Source organism: Martes martes, assembly GCF_963455335.1.
Source record: "Martes martes genome assembly, chromosome: 3".
NCBI classification, from domain to species: Eukaryota; Metazoa; Chordata; class Mammalia; order Carnivora; family Mustelidae; genus Martes; species Martes martes.
Window position 1 is genome coordinate 154,231,528 of NC_137890.1, and position 19,080 is coordinate 154,250,607.

At 51.7% G+C, this 19,080-nt stretch overlaps 1 protein-coding gene across 5 annotated transcripts in view; it reads right to left on the minus strand.

Moving 5' to 3' along the window:
• Positions 1-19,080, minus strand: part of AGAP1 (ArfGAP with GTPase domain, ankyrin repeat and PH domain 1) — a gene marked incomplete at its 5' end in the record, with an annotated part of 507,381 nt that overhangs the window by 374,467 nt on the left and 113,834 nt on the right. The gene's annotated exons all lie outside the window — the stretch shown is intronic.

Here is a 19,080-nt window from a genome sequence, read left to right on the forward strand (position 1 = left end):
CAACATGGCTAAGAAGCCTGCTCATGGCCCAGACACACTCCCCCTGGTCAGCAGCGGTAGCCACATGACCACCCTCCTGCCTCTATTAGCCAGTATGTCCCCGGCTCGGCCTTCCCGGGGGCAGAGGACAAACATACCACTTGGGGCGGAAGTGGTGGCAGCCCCCTTGCTAGTTACAATTTGCATAAGAGCTCCTGAGAAAGCGGAGAAGTGGGTCACGGGGACCCGTTCTGACACAGTAAGATGAAATAAAGCATCCGTGTCCTCTCATCTGCTTGCCACGCACGGCTCGTCAGCAAGCAGCCTGCAGGGAGCAGGGGTGAGGACATCCTGTGCCAGGAAGATGCAGGCATGGGGGCCAGAGAGCCCAGGCTGCCCCGGAGCTGCCTCCCTGGGCTAAGATGTATGCCATGCTAGGTGCACATCCTTGAAATCACCACCTGCTCCAGAATCTTCCATGAGACAAAGCGGAGGGATGAGAAACAACACTGCCACAGTCAAACAACTTGTAGGGCTCCAGCATCGTCTCTGCTCTTGGGAGTGTTCCTGAAGATGGCGATGTGGCTGGTTACCAACACAAAACTTGTCAAATCTGGAAAAGGAGGTTCACCCAGCTACAGACCTGAGTGTGAGTGGATCAAAGGCAGCCCCCCAAAGACTCCAAACTACAAAGTCCTAGCGCCAGCTAAGACATCACCAGGTGGCCTGGCAGGGAATGCATACACAGAATGGGGATGTCCATGCCGTGCCCCAGGGCCCCTTTTCTTCCTGTTGCTACCTCCCAGATGCTCCAAAAAAGGTGCCTAGGGGTAGAGCATCCCTGTGGAGAGCCAGGCCACACTGTCTCTTGAATGCACGTGGTCTTTCTCTTCACTAGCTCCTGGGGCTTCCTTCCAAGGTTACGCCCTTAAATTACCCAGGTCTGTGACAACCCACAATCTTAGCCTCCAAATGTCTCCTACCGGGCCGCAAGCCTCCAAACAGCTGTCCTCTTTCTAGCACATCCACTCCTGCTCTCTGCAGGCTCACGTGACATGTCCAGTCCTTTCCAATCTGTAGGCCCTACTCTATCCAGCCAAGGCCAAGGCATACCCCTTGTCCTCACCCCCTGCTGCTCTGCTGGCCCCTGATGCCTCTGTGACCCCCACCTAGGCCCACCCCAAAGGTGGCTCCATCCAAACTCAAGTCCGCTGGACCCATGCTCAAGCGTGGGAGCGCTGAGTCTGCATCTCGGGGCCCCACTAGGCAGATGCTCACACGGCTGGAGGCGGGGGGCGTGGGCTGGACACCAGCACCCTGCAGGCCCTCCCTGCAGCACTGGTTCCCCCACACGCTCATCCCAACTCTCCTAGCCTGCAGCCCTGCCCTGAGAACCTAGGGGGACCACACCACAGAGCTGCCGCACTCCGGGCCTCCCAGCCACGCTCACCTCTCCTGCTCAGAGCTGGCAAGCAGACCGTGGGCCATCCATCACATTCATCCAGCCAGCACAGAAAATACCGAATTATCTCCCACTTAATAACAGACAGAAACAAAAGCCTATCCTCCCTCTGTGTGCCCTCCGGCCCCCTCCTAAGCTCCTCCCATTTCCTGAAGAGCACACTCTCCTTCCTCCCTTTATATCCTCCTCATCCCTCCCCAGAGTCCCAGAGCTAGCAGACAGCCAGCCTCTCTGCTGTGATGGAATCTTCGGGCCACAGTTCCGCTCAGAGACTCCCTGTCACCGGCAGAACAGAATGCCCACTCCCCCGCACGCCAGGCCCTGGATGGCCCACCGCCACCCCTGCTATGCAGAGCAGCTAAGGGGCTGAGCTCTGAGGCCAGAATGATGCAAAGCCTGTGTGACTTCGGGAAAGGGATCTCAAGTCTCTGAGCCAGTTTCACTTGGCAGTAAGGCCGTGATGACAGGGTAGATGTGACAATCAAATGTGACGATGTATATGAAGCATGTGTCCCAGTGCTTAACAAACATGTGCTGCCTGCTGCCTCCCAAGACCCTTCATTCCAACAGAGCCAACTCCTGTCCAGTCCTGACCACACCATACCCCATCTCCCCACAGCCTCCCGCTGGGTCTAGTATGGTAGGTCCTACTCACAGCTGGGGCCTGGGCCTCCCCGCTCCCGCAGGGGCACACCTGGGCCACCCCTTCTCGGTATCAGTCCCCCTGCTGTGTCCTGATGCGTTGTGCCCTTTACATAACCAGCTTCCCCAGAAGACTGGGGGTGGGGGGGAACACGGGACAGGACCAGCATCTTTATCTCCCAGCCCCAGGCATTATCAGTGTTCTGCTTAATAAATGCTGACAGGTGGGTAACTTTACCAATCCAGGCGGCTGATTCAAGGTTAATTATGGAGGGGAGCAGTTGCGCCTCGCTCATGTTGCAAGTAATAGCAGAGGTCGGCTGACGCCCCCGTTTACACTGCTACACCACACAGCAGCCCCCACCCCCGAGAAGTTTATCTACAAGGTCTCCAGTGGTTAAGGAAAGACACGGAGAGGAGGGCGATTCACTTCTTCCCCTGGCCACAAAAATCCTGCAGTGCAGCTGATCCTGGGTGGCTGCCCCCGGCAAGATCGTGCCCCTCCTTCCAGGACTCGAAGCCATGCTTGGGGGTGGGGAGTTTCCAGACTGTGACTACCTAGGGAAGCAGCGGCTTCACTTGGGAACTGGTCAGAAGGGAAGGGTTTGGATCCTCCAGGAAGCCCTCCAAGGCCCCTCTCCTCCCCCTCGAGTCTGGGCCATGCTAACTGTGCGAAAGCAGCAGCCATCCCAGGATGAGGAAGGCCAGCAGGGTGGCCAAGGTTCAGCTAGCCAGGGCTACCTGCAGGGTACTGGGCCTTTACTGACACAGAAGGAAATGCAAGCCATTGATCTCGGTGCTTAGATACTCACTGAAAACCAGAACACTAGAGGGGCGCCTGGTGGGCTCAGTGCTTCAGTCAGCTAAGTGTCTGCCTTCAGCTCAGGTGATGATCCCAGGGTCCTGGGATTGAGCCCCACATCAGGCTCCCTGCTCAGAGGGGAGTCTGCTTGTCCCTCCCCCTGTTCACGTGAGCTCCCTCTCCCTCTCTCAAATAAATAAATAAAAACATTCAAAAGAAAAAAAAAAAAACCAGAACGCTTGAAATAACTTAGAACTACTGAAAAGGAAGATGATCGTGGGCCTACCCAGAGTCAATGCAAAGACCTAAGGGCCTGGACCCTGGCATGTGGCACTTGAGAAGTTTTCAAAATCCTGGCTTTCGTGTTTCCAAGGGCACCTTCAGGGAAGCTATCAGGAGCTGCGGTGGGACCCTGTGCAGGGCATGCACTCTGGGAAGTCACCCACAAGAGTGGCTACATTTGTGTGTGCAAATACCACCACACTGGACCGACTGTCCAAGAATTTCCAGAGAAGCGACAGCTGGCATCGGATGCTTCTGGGTGGGGAAAAAGTGACACTGGCCAACAGGATGTTTGCACAAAAGGACTTTTCCTCCAGAAGAATGCTCCAGGAAGTCAGGAGTCGTATGCAAGGAAATGTAACGCTTGAGATGGCCGTTTACCCAAGTAAGCTGCCGAGACTCCCCACTGCTGCACACAACGGCTCTAGAATGTTCCACCATCCAAAGGATGCCGCTGAATGCCAAGGCAAGGGGATAAACATGGGGCCTGAGCTGCTCACACCACCTGCGCACCACGCAGGTCACCTGGGTCCACACTTGGCCTGCCCGGCCAGAGACAGCCTCCCTCCTGAGAAACAATGTACAAAATGGCCACGCTTTGCCAGCCGGGCACGCAACACACCTTCAACTCTCCTACGAGCTTCGGAGCGAAATAGAACAGAAGTGATTTACAGTGACTGAGAACTCGAAGGCCCAAAAAAGCCTAGCTATGCAGGGCTACCACCGACCAGAGAGGGTTGGCCTTGGCTTAAAGGGCACCAGGCCATCAGCAGCCCCACCGTGACCCCAGAACTTTTAGCACTTCTGTTAGACTCCCCAGAAGCTTGCTCACCCTGACCCTCCCTCTGCAGCCCAGGGTCCCCCCTCGGTGGGCCTCAAGGCTCAGCCAGACCAACCCTCAGCTCCCCCTTTCCAGCCCTGGCCAAGGCCAGGCCTGAGGAGGGCATGCCAAGGCCAGGCTCAGCTGAAGGGCCTTCAGGGAGTAATTCACTTAATTCAGTTTCTATTCTCCAGTGTTCCTATAAGGTAGGTATTATTATTAGACATCTTTTACAGATACAGAAAGTTTTCATCACAGACGGTAGAAAAGGCATCCTGGACCTGAGGGTAAGACCTGGGGCTAGACTGGAGCCCAGCGCTGCCCAGGGACGCTCAGAAAAGCACCAACTCCATGCAAGGCGAATGGCTGACAGCAGCCCCCCAACCCCGCCCCCCAGGCCTCCGACCCACAGCCCCCCATGTGGCCTGCCTCCAAGGAGGGCCCAGCCAGGTCTCTGGATATGCAGAGGGAGGCCACAGAGGCAGAGTGCCAGGAATAAAACTGTGAAAGAGCTTTGCTGGAGAATGTCGGGGGCATGTCCTTCCGCTCTGCTTGTGGGGGGAGGGAGAAAAGGGGGAAGACAAAGGAGAGCAAAGTGTAAAATGTTTTGGGACCAGGCAGGCAGAAATGCTAGTTAAAATACACACACACACACACACACACACACACACACCCCTCACCCTGCTTCCGAGGGATAGGGCACCGGAAGCTCAAGGCACACCAGACCAGGCTACAACAGGCTCCTTTTTTACCTGGATCTCAAGGACAGCTACCAGTCCTGAGGTTAGTATTATCCCCAAATCCCACCCTGGAAACATGAGTAAACCCTCAGCTTTCCCCTCAGCCCCCATCCCTGGCTTTAACTTGGCTTCCGCTTCCCCCGCCAGCCGAGACTCGAGGGCAGCCCTGGCAGAAACACCGGCATGGCTCCAAATCACAACGTCTACTTCCCAGCCCATCTGCTGGGCCCGTCTCTGCCTGCGAGCCCTCTCCAGGTTTCCCACCCAGTGCCCCCAGCGCCCTCTCAACCCTCCCCCTCCTGCCCTTGATCCTGACCCTGGAAGGTCGCAGGGAAGTCGGCCAACTGTGGACCTCTCCTCCCTAAAGCGGAAATACTCACTTATAAATAAGCCATAAATTCTCACCATCAGACACATTCCGGATATAATTAGATCAGTCCAAAGGCCAGGGTGCTTGGAAAACTGAGCATTGCTCAGAAGACATGCAGACCTTAGAAGGTCTGTCAACTCAGTACCTCCACATGTAGCATCAGCACCATTATTTCTAAAGCAAAACCTCGTCACTTCTAGTACCAAAAGACATTCTGCTAATAGACAAGGTGTGCACAAATAAGCAAAAACATTTTTTAAAGGGGGTAAAAGTGTACAAGAGAAATTTCCATAAATGTTTCATTGGCCACCAAGGTTTTAATGACCTTGACTATCAAGACAAATATTTCAAAGTTCATAGTCTGCTCTCGCTGCCGTAACAAAGTCTCACAGACTGGGGGGTTTAAGCAACAGGCATTTATTTTCTCCAAGTTCTAGGGGGTAGAAGTCTGAAGTCAAGGTATCAAGAGGGCTGACTTCTTCCGGGGCCTCTCTCTAGCTTGTAGACGGTGTCTCCCCCCGAGTCTTCACACGGTGGTGACTTCGTGCCTATGTCCTAATGTCCTCTTATAAGGACGCCAGTCACACTAGATCAGGGCCCATCCAAGTGACTTGATTTTTCCTGACTTCTTTAAAGACCCTGTCTCCAAACAGTCTCTAATGTGCTGTGGGGGAGGGGGCTAGGGCTTGGACATACAGATTCTGGGAAAGCACCATTCAGCTCATGATAGCACCTTCATGATTAGCAAACAGCAATTCTTAAAGGGGAGCATTTGGTGTGTAACAGTCACATCTGGATCTACAAAAGACCCCCCCCCCCCAGTAAATCTCAAAGCTGCCCCATCATCAATAGGCCTTGCAGGGTGCAGCTCAACTCCAGGGCTGCCCAGCACCCCAACTGGAAGAACAGTTACGAGACCCGAGAAGCTCAGGACTGGGAGGCCAGCTCTGCTTCGAGGGTGCCAATGACCAAGTACGGCCCCTCCAACTGACAGCAGCAGGGATGCCTCCACTCAGCCTCTGCCACCCTCTCGTAGAAACCAGGAATCAACCACACACGTGTGAGGTGGGCTCAGTTTGGGTTTCCACCTTTCACTGGAATACCTTACTGGATTCACCTAAAACCAGGCGTGTCTTGTGCAACCATTAAACCGTCATCCTCATATGTGGTCAGCAATGTTGACTGGAGGGCTCTAGCAGAAGCTGAACCCGACGCTCCCATTTCCTTAATGCCATTACATTAAACCACATTATTAACATACACAAGTCACGATTTTAGGCTTGAAACTCTCTTGTTTTTTCTTTTTCTTTTAAATGGAGCTCTAGAAACAAGGATATGATGACTGCCCTACAAAGAAGGTGTGTCTTTGTCATTCAGACCTGAATGTCCGTTTCCATGGTGGTAATAAGACACCCAGATAAATGAAAGCAATATTCTGTCCTGCATGGTATCCTCACTAGCAGTCATTAGCAGGAGCGTCCCCCCAGGCCAGTGGGAACAGGGGCTGCAGTCTTGGGTCACGCTGGGGTCTTAATGAACGACTCCTTCATCTTCGCAGGGAAGAAGACATGCCAGGCACCTGCCTTCCTGGAACAGGATGCTTTCTTCACTTGCCCAGCAAAGTGTGTGCAGCCCTGCTGGTCACTTACTGGAAGTATCCAAGCTCCAAGGGCCTTGTCTCACTCTGCATTGGCCCCACCCCCTTCCTTAAATCTCCAGATCAAAGACTAGGATCTTTTCCCAACAGATACCCCCATGGCCTGTAGGACAGAGCCTCACTGGGGCAGGAAAAAAAAGGAGCTTAGAAATTTCCACTGAACAAACTCAAGCATGAATAAAGCATACTTTTTGAAATGTATCACACACACACACACACACACACACACGTATGTACTCATACATATGTGTATGAGTATGTATACTTATATTTATGTATGCTACATGGTAATGTGTATTACCATATGTACATATGATATGACACACATACGTCCATATGATAATGCAGATGACTTCCCCACAAACTGGGGAATCCTGCTTCAAGGAGACCAGGGACAACAACACAAGAACCACGTGCTCTGGCTTCTCAGACAGGCCACTCTGCCGAGCACCAGATGCACACACAGCCCTCCCCTGAGAAACACTCTAGCTGTTACTAGTTGATCAGATAAAAGCACTCAGGACTGTCCCATTACCTCCACCAGCTTTCCCTTTGGAAACTGGGGGCGGGGAGTATGATAGTGGTGAAATAAAGGGAAAAGGACAAAAGTAACAGAGAAGTGAGACATCAAGGCTGGGAGAGATATGATGCCATGATTCCCCAAGAGATCCCCGGGCATCATTAGGATTACCATTCCTAGAAACAAATTCAGGGCAGGTCACTTTCCGGTCTTCTGTCTGTCATGGTTTCCACCTACAGGTTATTAATACACACCATGAAGAAACCATACACAACGCGTGACAGCCAAGTATGATCTCCCAGTGGAATAAAGCGCTTTACAGAACGAAAATGGAGGCAGTGACCCTTCTATCTTCCAGCTTCTGTACACTTAATTAATTCCATGTTCGCGATTCCAGCATGAATAAATTTTCAAAGCGTATGTCTGCTTTTAAATCTACGCTGACCTTGTATGGAATGCACAAATGTTTCTGCTAACACAAAACTAAAAAAAAAACAAACCTGGGGATCACTCTGGGTACTATAATTAATATTCCTTATTCATGAAATAGCTTTGTTTGAAATTATATGATTCAATCAGAAAGTCATTTTCTTTCCAAGTTTGCTGGGCTTCCTATATGAATACAAATCACAGTGACAAAGACACAACATACGGACTGAAAATGCACTGCTCACTCCTTATAAATGTTTCAACTTGCTCCCGATAAAGCGGCGAGCAGCAGCTCGGAGACTCAGAATATGCTGGATATTTTTATTCTAATTTTCTTAAGACCATTTGCCGCTGTGAAAATATAGCAGAGACCCATGATGGAGACTTTTCAGAGGAAATTACCATCAAGCACTGCCCTGTGGGAAGGAAGGAGAAGGGAAGGTCCTCAGAAAGCCCCGGGGGTTAAGATGAGAGCACATCACCTTCAGGACTGGCTGGGGGCACGACTGACTACCAATATCCAGCTCGCGTCACTTGTTATGTGTCACTGTCCTGAGATCACTTCCTCTCTGCTAAACCCATGCATGGAGGCCCAAGGATGACCTTCAGTTGGGTGAGCCACTCTTTATTCCGGTCTCCACACTGGGACAGTGACGTACCTATTAAAATCCTTCTTCTCATCCCATCAGCAGCAGTGTACGTGATGTGGTTTATGGTGTCCCTTTTCAATCGTCATGTATTAAAATATTCAATTGGAAAATCTGTTTCCTTCATCTTACCATGTAGCTACAAAGTTAAGCAACCCCAGCTGTCCAGGAAATGCCACCGCAATGATCACATTATTGGGCAGAGAAGAATCATGTGGGGCTCCTGTCAACCATTTCATATGCTACACACAGAGGCCCAGGGAAGAAGCAGCAGCAGCAGAAGGAACAAGAGCTCACATGACATTAAATATACGTTATGAATAAAAGCCATCCTCGCATCCAGACTGAAATTTGCAGCTAGAGAATACGGATTCTACCCTTCTCCCAGTAACTGTTAGGACTTCTCTTCATTCTTGCTCTGTATTTTCTAATTCGACTTGTGTTGCTGAGGTGCCCGGGGTGGCTCAGTTAGGTGTCTGACTCCATCAGTTAGGTGTCAAGAGTTCGAGCCCGGTCCTGGGCTCCATGATAAAAATTAAAAAAAGAAAACTCACTTACATTGTTTTTTACAAGGAAGGTTACTTCTAATTTTTAAACTTGGATTTAGGCTGGCTTTTCAACAATTCTGTTTATGCTCTGAACACAATATAAATGACTTAAAAAGCTATCCCTCTGTTCTGCTCATAGTGACCACCTTTCAAATCCTTCTTGGAAAGTTTCTCCTTTACTACTGAATCCATCCAATAACATGCAAAGTTGGAACGGATCACATAGAAGAAACCAGTGAATCTATACCCCTTTTCCTTAAGTAACAAAGCAAGAGGGTGACCCATGCAGCAGCTGGGTCCGATTTCCTTCTTGCAGAGGAGGGAAGGGCTTCAAGGGGTCAAGGAGTTGCCCAGGGCCGGAGAGCTCGTACATGGACAGTGAGGGAGATGGACCCAGGCTCTGCTCCTCCTCAGTGCTGTGCTGCCATCCCACACTTGTTACGGGTGGAGGAATTGGGGTCTTTCCTGCTCTGATCCATCCACCGCACTCCATGAGGCCTATGAAATGACACTGGGGATCTCTGGCATTGCCATGAGTGCCCCTCCCCCAACCCCAAGTAGAACACTGTTCCCTTCAGTTGTGATCGGTGTTGTCACCCCACAGACGCCTGATCAGCTCATTTGCTGATGGCAGTTCCTCAAGGCTGGGTGAGAGTAGGAGACAGGGAGTCTCAGGGACACAGGGACTCAGGGGAGGGCCTGAGGCTGGGAGGCAGAACCTCAGCCTGGGTTAGACAGAGGCTGGAGCGTGACCAGTGGCCTGAGTGGTGCCCTTGATAACCGTGGAAGCAGGGCCCAGCCACAGGGGTCAGGTGCGCTGCTTCCAGGAGGCAAGCTTGAAGAGCGTCTATCTGGGAACTCACCAAGACCCTCTCCTCTGCCATCTGGAAAGCGGGTCAGGTCAGCGAGTCTCTTGCCCAGTCAAGGTGTGAATGTCAGCCGATCGCCTTCAGTATGGGGTACAGTTAGCATCACTCTGTATCTCTTTCCCAGTAAAATAACCATTAAAAAATCAAGTTCAAAAAATAAACATGGTTCGCTAAACCTTAATCATTTCATCCTAGAAGACACCTGGTGTGATGTGAGACTGATTTTTGTCAAAATAAGACATTTTCAGAAACAGTATCTTGCCTTTAAACACCCGCCCATCCCTGTAGGCTGTTTTATATCCTCTCTGGAACAAGACAGGGTAAAAATATAAACCAACCCATCAATCACTGTGAAAATCTCTATTTATTTAGCCTAGATTCCTAGAAGCATAATTCCCAGGTCACGGTGTAGGAACCTTTCATTGATTCAACATTTCCAAACTGCTTTCTAGAAAAGGTATATGATTTCAACTCCATCACTGGGAGCGTGGGGGGTTCAACGCTTCCCACCCCTGCACCCTTGCCCACCAACACACAAGCTTCTTCTGGTAACAGCCCATCTGATGCCCACAATAAGACCATAGAAATGGGCATTTCTATGTCATTGTCATCAGTGATTTTAATGTTTGCTTATTTGCTCAAATAACAACATCTCAGATTAGCTGGGTTTTGTGCATTCCATTCATCTATAACATTCACTGCAAATATGTTGTCCTTAATTTGTCAAAATGGGGATCAGAGTCCATCAAAAAGAAAGAATTTTAAGAATATTGCTGATATGAAGAACCAGGGCACAGTATCCTCAGTGGTAGCAAATCTCTCTCCTGTTAGCATTACCCATCCAGTGGTTTCCATCTTGTGTTGGCTGGGGCACATGCTAGAATAAAGTTTTTCTAGACTTTTAGATGCAGCTGAAGCTAAGCTCACAGATTTGCAATTTGTAGAAACCATGCTTTTTTCTACTTTGAAAATTGGTACTTGTTTTCACATTGAGTTTTCCATGTGCTATTTGCCAGGTGTTCCTCAGAGCAGCAGGGTGGAGGGGTGGAGGGCGATTGCATGTGCAAGAACCCCCAGGACCTCAGAAGGCACCGCTGGCTGCGTGCTTCAGTATGAGTGTGCAGATTTTATGTTCCTTCTCCTCTGATGGATCATCAGTGCCTGGAGGTGCCATGGAGAACAGCTAGCCTGGGATGGATGGATGGATGGATGGATGGATGGATGGGTGGGCCAGCCAATGGGACATGGGGAAAGAGGGGAAAGAGCAGGGGAGGTGTTGTGTGTGGGGGGCAGAAATGAGTGAATGAATGAACTCACAAACCCACCCAGTTCCCAGGGCAGCAAGGGACTCCCTCCCAATGTCTTCACTCCCCCAAGATCTGATCCATGCTTATTTTCAGCTTTTTCATCCAAAGATCATGCTCCAATCAAAAAGACATTTTTCTGATTGCCTACCACCACGGTCATTCACTTTGATTTACTGAATTCTGTTGCTTCAGAAACTCCATAAATTAACCCAAGCTCGAAATTAAAAAGCCACTACTTTGATATAAGAGGCACTCCAGAATAAATAACAAGAGAACTAGCCCATGATCTAATGGAAGGGCTGAAGTATTTCTAATTGATTTCCTTTTCATCAACCCATGATGCCTCGTGACACATGATGCACTGCATGGTACCCTTTGAAATCATGGAACTTCTAGGCAGTGTTCCTTGGCATGTGGTCCCCGGACCAGGAGCGTCTGCAAATACATGGCACCAATGTTAGAAATGCAGAGTCTTGGGCGCCTGGGTGGCTCAGTTGGTTGAGTGTCTAGCTGTTGGGTTTTGGCTCAGGTCGTGATCTCAGGATCCAGAGATCAAGCCCCGCATCAGACTCTGAGCTCAGAAGGGAGTTTGCTTGAAGATTCTCTCTCCCTGCCCTTCCCCCACTCTTGTGCACAGGCACTCTCTCTTTTTCTCAAATAAATAAATCTTAAAAAAAATTTTTTTAAAGAAATGCAGAGTCTTGGGCCCCACCCCAGACTCCCTGAATCAGAATGTCTAAGGGCAGAATGTCTAAGACCCAGGAATTTGCTTCAAAAAGCCTCCCCCAGATCCCTCTCATGCATCTTTACACAAGTGTGCAAAAGCACCACACTAGGTCACAGAGTGTTGATGTCTTTTCCAACATTTCAGATGTAACAGATTACATTTTAGATAAACAATCGACTCAAATGTCTTAAAATGACTGATTTAGTAAAAAGCCAAATGTTCTCTTTTCCCCACCCTCCCTCCCTCATTTCCCTCATTTTTGGAAGAATGGCACACCATTTGAAGGATCATTAAAATAACACATTTTAAAAAGACATATAAAAGTGTGAGAGGCTTTTAAAGTGTGACAAAGTCAAGGATGGAATAATGGAAAAATTAGAACTTTGGAAGCAGAGACAGAACTGCACCCAAAAGGTCACTGGTACTTAAGTTTGTCATAGAAAAATAAAATTTCTCTGCTAGACTCACTCTCTGGTTTAGGAAAAACTGACACTTGCCCCACCAAGTCCTCCAGGAGCTCTCTGCCCAGTGACCACACTTACCTCCTCCCGGGGTAGGAGGCTACCTCCTCCAGGGAGCCCTCTGTCCATCTCCCTAAACAACAATACAACTAAATTCCAATACATAAGCAGCACAGGGGTTTTAAGTAAACCTTCTAAAAATGTTTCACTACCCTCCTTTGGGACTCTCACAAAAGGCACACTGTCCCTTGTGTCCTCTAAGACCCCATCAGAGGAGCCACTGCACTGACCTGGTGTCAGCAGGGTGACCAGGGCTGGGACCAACAGTAACACCAGGAAAGTTGATGCAGGTCAGGTGCTCAGAGCAACTCAGGCACAGGCCGTGTGACTGTTACACCCACTGGCATTCAGTCCCTGGCAACTTACAGAGTGGGTACCTCTACTCTCTAACTTTTTCAGACAACCGGCTAGAGGCTTAGAAGGGGTCATCCAAATTGCACAGCGGAGCAGGAGGGGAGGGACAGGAATCTGAACTCAGGTCAGACTGGCTGCAAACCCCTGGCTCCTGATGGAGGCGATGGAAAACACAAACCAGGAGGGGAGGAGGAGGGCTACAGGCACAGGCCAGCACGTCCCTCCCCGACCTCAGCTTCTTAGGCTGTGGCTGAGTTCACAATGCAAATGGAAAACTTGTCTTTCCGGGGAGGAACCTCGCCACCAAGGGAGGGAGAAGGAACCGCACCCACTGACCTTGCAGCGTCACTCAAGGCACTTTAATTCAGGCAAGTTTCAAACCATCCCCTGAGACTCTCCATGGGTCCTGCCTCTGCGCATCTCCCTGTGAAGAGGGACAGGGCCACCCCCTGATGGCCCATCCCTGGGCGATGCTGAGAAGGGGGACACTAGCACAGTTTCAGTACCCACCCCAGACAAAACAGAGCAAAAGGAGAGAAAACAATGTGAAGATCACCGCCCTGGGACCGGGGCCTGCAGAGCAGGTGGAGAGGCGGGTGGCTGGGGTGACCCCGAAGTTGCAGGAAGACAGAAACAGATGGAAGCGGCGGACACCACGGACACATGGCCAAAGCCTCCCCCGTACCGGCCCACAACCGTGTGGGATTTTCAAAGAATAATGTGGGAGCAATTGTCCTCAAGATAAGAAGTCACCCCAGTACTCCTGACCTTTTTTACTCATACTGGGTGGGGGGCATTAACTGAATGGCAACAATCTACTCTAATCCAGACTGAGGGGGCCTGAGGGGGAAGTGAGTGGCCATGTGGTCCACGATGGGGGGCAGGGAGATGCCAGCTGCCCACTGCCACACTGTCAGGTCCTGGACCACAAAACAACGATGAGATCGGACGGAGCCCTGGAAGAACTTCATTCCAGATGTCAGAGTCCACTCCACGAACAGCAAGATCTCTTTTGCAGACCACTACGACCGGATTCCTCCACTGAGGAGCTCCATAAAGCAGGTTCAGAGGCCTCTTGTGACAGCAGACACATCCCTATCACTCAGGGGGCCTCAGGTAGGTATTTGCTCCCTGCTCGGCAAGTCACTTAGACACTTTAATGGCAGACAGACTGCGAAGGGTTGTCAAGGTGATAATTATTCTCATTCACACGCAGTTGTGACCAAACCATCAGCCAGCGCCTCACAACGCAAACACACATCCACCCTTCGTGCTGCCAGGTGACTCGCACCATGCGGACGCTGGCCCTGGGCTGACCGTCCAGGACAGATGGACTCACGCCCCGCAGTTCCTCGTATGTTAGCTGAATCTTTCTCGCTGAGCATCTCGGCACAGTTTTGTGAGCCCGCCTTTTATTTTACGCACAGCTCACAGTATTCGCTTTTAATGCTACCATGCAGGGCTGGCGGCAGTGCACCCATCTCAGATGGGGAGTCCCGCCCCAGCCAGCGGCGCCCCCCACACAGCAGTCTGCTCTGCCGAAGTCCCTCTGCAAAGACAGAACAGTGACACACTATCAAGAAAGTATCCCCATGCAAGTCAATCCATCTGAAACCTCAATCAACAGGTCCCGGGGCACTGATGGGTGCGACAGCACGTGGCAGGACCTCGGCAACCCACTCTGCAGAGCTGCGTTTCGGGTCATGGGTCAAACCCCAGGGCCCCTTCAGCCAACCTCTTCTCCAAGACTGCCTTGCGTGCTGGGGGTCTGACCCAGCTTAGCCTCACGCTCATTCATGGACAGCTGAACGACTCCCTCCCAGGGGAGAGACTACCGCCGGTCCCCAGCTCAGGGGGTTCAGGCTCTGTGAGCAGCCCATGAATTCCAGAGCCGAGAATGATCACGCGTTCCCCTCCCATAACCGGGGGCGCTCCTCTGTGCCTGCAGGGTGTAGACTCCTTGGAGCCACCTGAGTAAGCACCAGCATGTCCAAGAGATGAACGTCAACAGCCAACGCTCAGAAGTCCCCAGGGGTACACACACACATCCGTGAGCATGCCACATGACCGTAAGGGAAAGAGAACGCACTGGACGCGTGCTGTGTCCTCATCTCGCTCCTCCTCGGTATTATCTCATGCGGAAGAAATCTAACTGGGTTCCAGGATTTCTGCTCCCAGCCTCTCATCTTGCCTCCAAGGATTCCCTCCAGTCCTCCCCAACCACCTGCAGTGGAAGCAGCTCAAAGAGCCCCGGGACGCCTGCAAGGCCCACTCTGCACGGCTTAACAGGCTCCCCATTTCCAGAACGTGAACCCTGCTCTGCAGCCCGGCACCCCCCACGTTGTGGCCAGGGAGCCACCTCCCTGTCCTTTCCACACCTCCTGTAGCACAGGCACGAAACCAGGCATCACACCCCGGAGCTCTGTCTTCTGCCAGCTCTGATTAGATGATGGGCTCTCCCTCGGGGGAGGATCACAGGGCGCAGAAGGGCCAAATGCGCAGCTGGCTCTGCTACCAGGGACCCTACTCAAGAGACAGTATAGGGGGGAGAGAAGCCATGTTTGCCAAAGTCTATGTCTAAGATATGCTTCAATGGTGTGCTTCTCACTTTCTGGCTTCCTGTCCAAAGTCAGGGAAATAGGATTGTGCTCAGACGGATCCACATGATGACCTGATCTCCTGGGACCCCTGCAGATGGAGATGGTCGATTCCCAGCGCACCCCCAGGGAAGATGTTTTGGGTCTTACTCGGTAACCCCAAACAGGTAGATCTCCTTTACACCACACACAGAGTTAGCTTCTTCCATTTCTTCCATGTCACGATGATCACTCTTCCCTGAATTAAAAGACAGTTCAGAGAAAATCACGAATGTCCTCTTTACTTTCCGAGACCCCGTGTGTTCATGGGCATCCTCTCCCCAGGCCTCCGTTCCCTCCCCTGCAGCTGGAAGGCAGAGGAAGAAGACGGTTACTGAAATCGCTCCCCAGCCCTCCTGAGGGAATCTGCTGCAAAGCCAAACTGATCCCGACTCGTATTTTCTTCCTTTTAAAAGCAAGAATTACGTCTGTGCTTCCTCATAAACACAGCTCTCCACCACCATGTGACTTCTGAAGCCAAAGGAACAATGATTCACCTCCCAGTGAATCAGCCGAGCGGAGGCCAGGGCTCTCCTGCCCTCACCGGCGGGCCTGCCTTCCGACAGCTGGCCCCTGGGGATGCCTTTGCCAGCGGCTGCTGGGACACATGGAGGGTGGGGAGGGCAAGTTCAAGCATGACTGTGCACTGAATTCCTGGAAAAACCAAGGCTCGAATCCTGACCCAGATGCCTCCGGGGTGTGCCAAGGCTCTCCTGGAGAACCCCGGGGACGGTCCGTCCAGCGAAACGCAGAAGGCTCTTCTGATCTTGAAGCCAGGCTTTCCCTCCTAGGCCAGAATCTCTTCCGTGATGCCAGTGGTCACAGCCCCGGGAAGGCACATGCAGAAAGGCCTCAGCCACGTTTCCTTGTAAATCCTCCCCACCAAATGCCCCAGACCTCAGGGAAGAAAGAAACGCACACCTGAGAAAGAGACCCCACCGTAGCAAGCAGCCAGCAGGTCCTGGAACGGGAGTCCCTGGTGCTGGGATGGCTGAGCTGGGTGGGGAGACGCGCACCTCAGACACGGGTGCTCTGGGACCCTCTGGGAAGCAATGTGGAAACACAGGGCAGTGGATGATGGCAGAAATAGCCAGTCAGTAGTGAGCAACCCACTGCTCGTGGAAAGGAAGGGAAGACAGAAACGCAGGCAGAAGCAAGGCGGAGAGGACCCTGGGCCACCGCGGAGATGCTGAGCCTGAAGGCTAAGTTGCCCAGAAGAACACACTAGCCATCGTTTCTAAGCAGCATTTTAGGAGCCATCCCTGCACCCAGATCCAGGTCAGAGCAGGATGTGGGGAAAGGAAGAAAGGAACACAGGTAAACTGTGAGACTGGTGAGATCAGACTGGGTGGGCGTGGGGGATCTTCTTTACTGATTACTTCCTACACGGTGGTAATGTAGCAAAGCTGTCTGCGGAATAAAATACGTATTTTTTACACGGAGAAGAGGATGTCACTCAAAGGCTGAGTGAGAAAAGTGAATCCTCTAGTCAGACAGAGGATAAGCAGTTCTCTGAGGGACGCCACCCGGCCGGCAGCCCCATGGGGAGGAAAAGAGCCCCACGACAGACCCGGAGAAACACCGACACAGCAGCTCAGCACCTCGACTTTCTGACATTTACCACGTGCTGCTGGAAGGATAAGGATGGCATTCTGTGCACGCACACATGCATACATGCACATGCGCACACGCAGGGTTTCTTGTCTAATTTTAAGTTTCCCTAAAATACAACCACAACACATTTAAAAAAATGCACATTTGGGGGACATACCCATACTTATGCATAGTTTGACTTGTCTACATTTGAGGGTAAGATTAGAGACTATTTTTTAAAGTTCAGAAATGCCGTGATACGTTGTTTTGGGTAACGTACAGGTCTGCCCCATTGCATTTCTGTAACTGGCTGGTGGGCAAGGACATGTGCTCTGGCTGATTTATGGGAAATGCCTTCCAGTCCTGACCGGAATGAAACTCCCAGGGAGAAAAGCACTCTTGCAGGCGCAGGCAACAGGCTCGTCGTCATTACACAAATGCCAGGCCTGAGACCGTGTGATCAGACCCAAGAACAAGCAGAGGTAGACGGGGAGGCTTCATCACCTGTCTCGACCCCCAGAAGAACAGCCCAGGACTCCGCTCTCCTGTCTCCCAGCGCAACAAACTTCCGGCACGTTCACCTTCCTTGGGAAAGGAAAGAATGTACCTCCCACCACTCCTTCTCAGGCCAGCTGACCAAAGGGAAGTTCAAAGGGCGTGCCCTGAAAGATCTTTAGAATTTACCTCCAAGCCATTCTCCATGATAGGGGACAGACATGGTGGCTGGTACCAGAGCCTGCCAGTTCCAGGCTTCCTCTGCAGTCCTGCCCAATTAGACAGCTTAATTACAGACCCGCCCTGCTTATGGACTAGAGCCGCTGGGAGATGACGGGGAAACGCGACTCCTTACTGGCCTCTAATTAGGCTGAGCCTGTCAGTCCACGGGTAGGGAAAATGATACTTGGGAGTTTTAGGATTTCTTTGCTTCTGGGCCCTGAGACGGTGACTTGCGATCTGGGAGGTAACTCCCGGTGCATTCATTTTCTGGAAGACATCCTTCTGCCTGGGTAGGGCTGGCCTCTCCCGACCCTTGAACTTCTGAGGGGAGGAATACCACCTTCCCTTCTGGCCTGGGGCCATAATGGCCATTAGGCACCATTTTTCCTTCTTAACTGCACAGTAAACCAGTCAGAATCCTGGGAGATGGGCCAGCTTGGATCAAACAGAAGGCAGGAAATGTGACAGATATCTCGGGCTCATACAGCACACTGTCCATGTTTCACCTGGGAATCCAGCAGAGACAGCAGGTCCCTGAGTGGTATGGCTGTCCACAATCGCCCACCTCAGTCAGGGGGACGGCACCAGTGAGTGACGGTGTTGGCACACCTCAGGAGGAAAGAGGGAAGTGCCTGTGAACGGGGCACCGGAAGTTCGTGGCCCTAGAGGCTGATGAACACATCCCACAGGGACACCAAACACCCGAGGAGATCCTCATGTCAAGGAAAACTGCAAGTGATTTTTGAGCAACCCTGGGTCCCTGAACCTTGTAAGGGACCCATCACAGCTACACAGATGCCAATTTCCTGAAAGGGAAACTCTCTATTCCTGACATTACCAGGTCCTGAATATTTCAACACCTGACAAATGATCCCCCCCCCCCAAAAGTCCTAGAACAGTTTAACCTGCCCTGAAAGCGGTTTGGTTTTGTTCTGTTATCTCCCCACAGCTCTTATCAGCAGCAATGAACAGACCGGCAACAGGGGTCAAACATGCTATTTTGGGCTTGGGAGACACAGCAGCACAACAGGCCCCGCTCCATCATGCTCTGAAAGTGAGAGAGACTCTCTCGGGTTCCTCCTCAAACGACACACACCTCCTATCTGCCCAGACACACAGACGGCGGAACCAGTGAAGGCCTGGAGCACTGCGGGGATGGGGGCACACCCCACCGCACATGAGGTCATCCCACCACGCTGCCACATCTGCCTCACCGCCCAGGGGTTGCTGAGCAACTGGTCCAGCCGGGGAAACAAATTCCTCCCTCGGCCTCCTCGTCCCCTGCCCACCCTGGAAACTCTGGGATTCCCCGGGGCTCCATGTCAGGCCCACTTCTCAGGCTACACAATCCTCCTGGATGAGTTCATCCGCCCCCAAGGCTTGCCCCAGTCCCTAGATAACCTCAGAATGCTCCTGCTCAGATCTGAGCCTCGGACGGCCCCTGGCCCAACAGCCTTC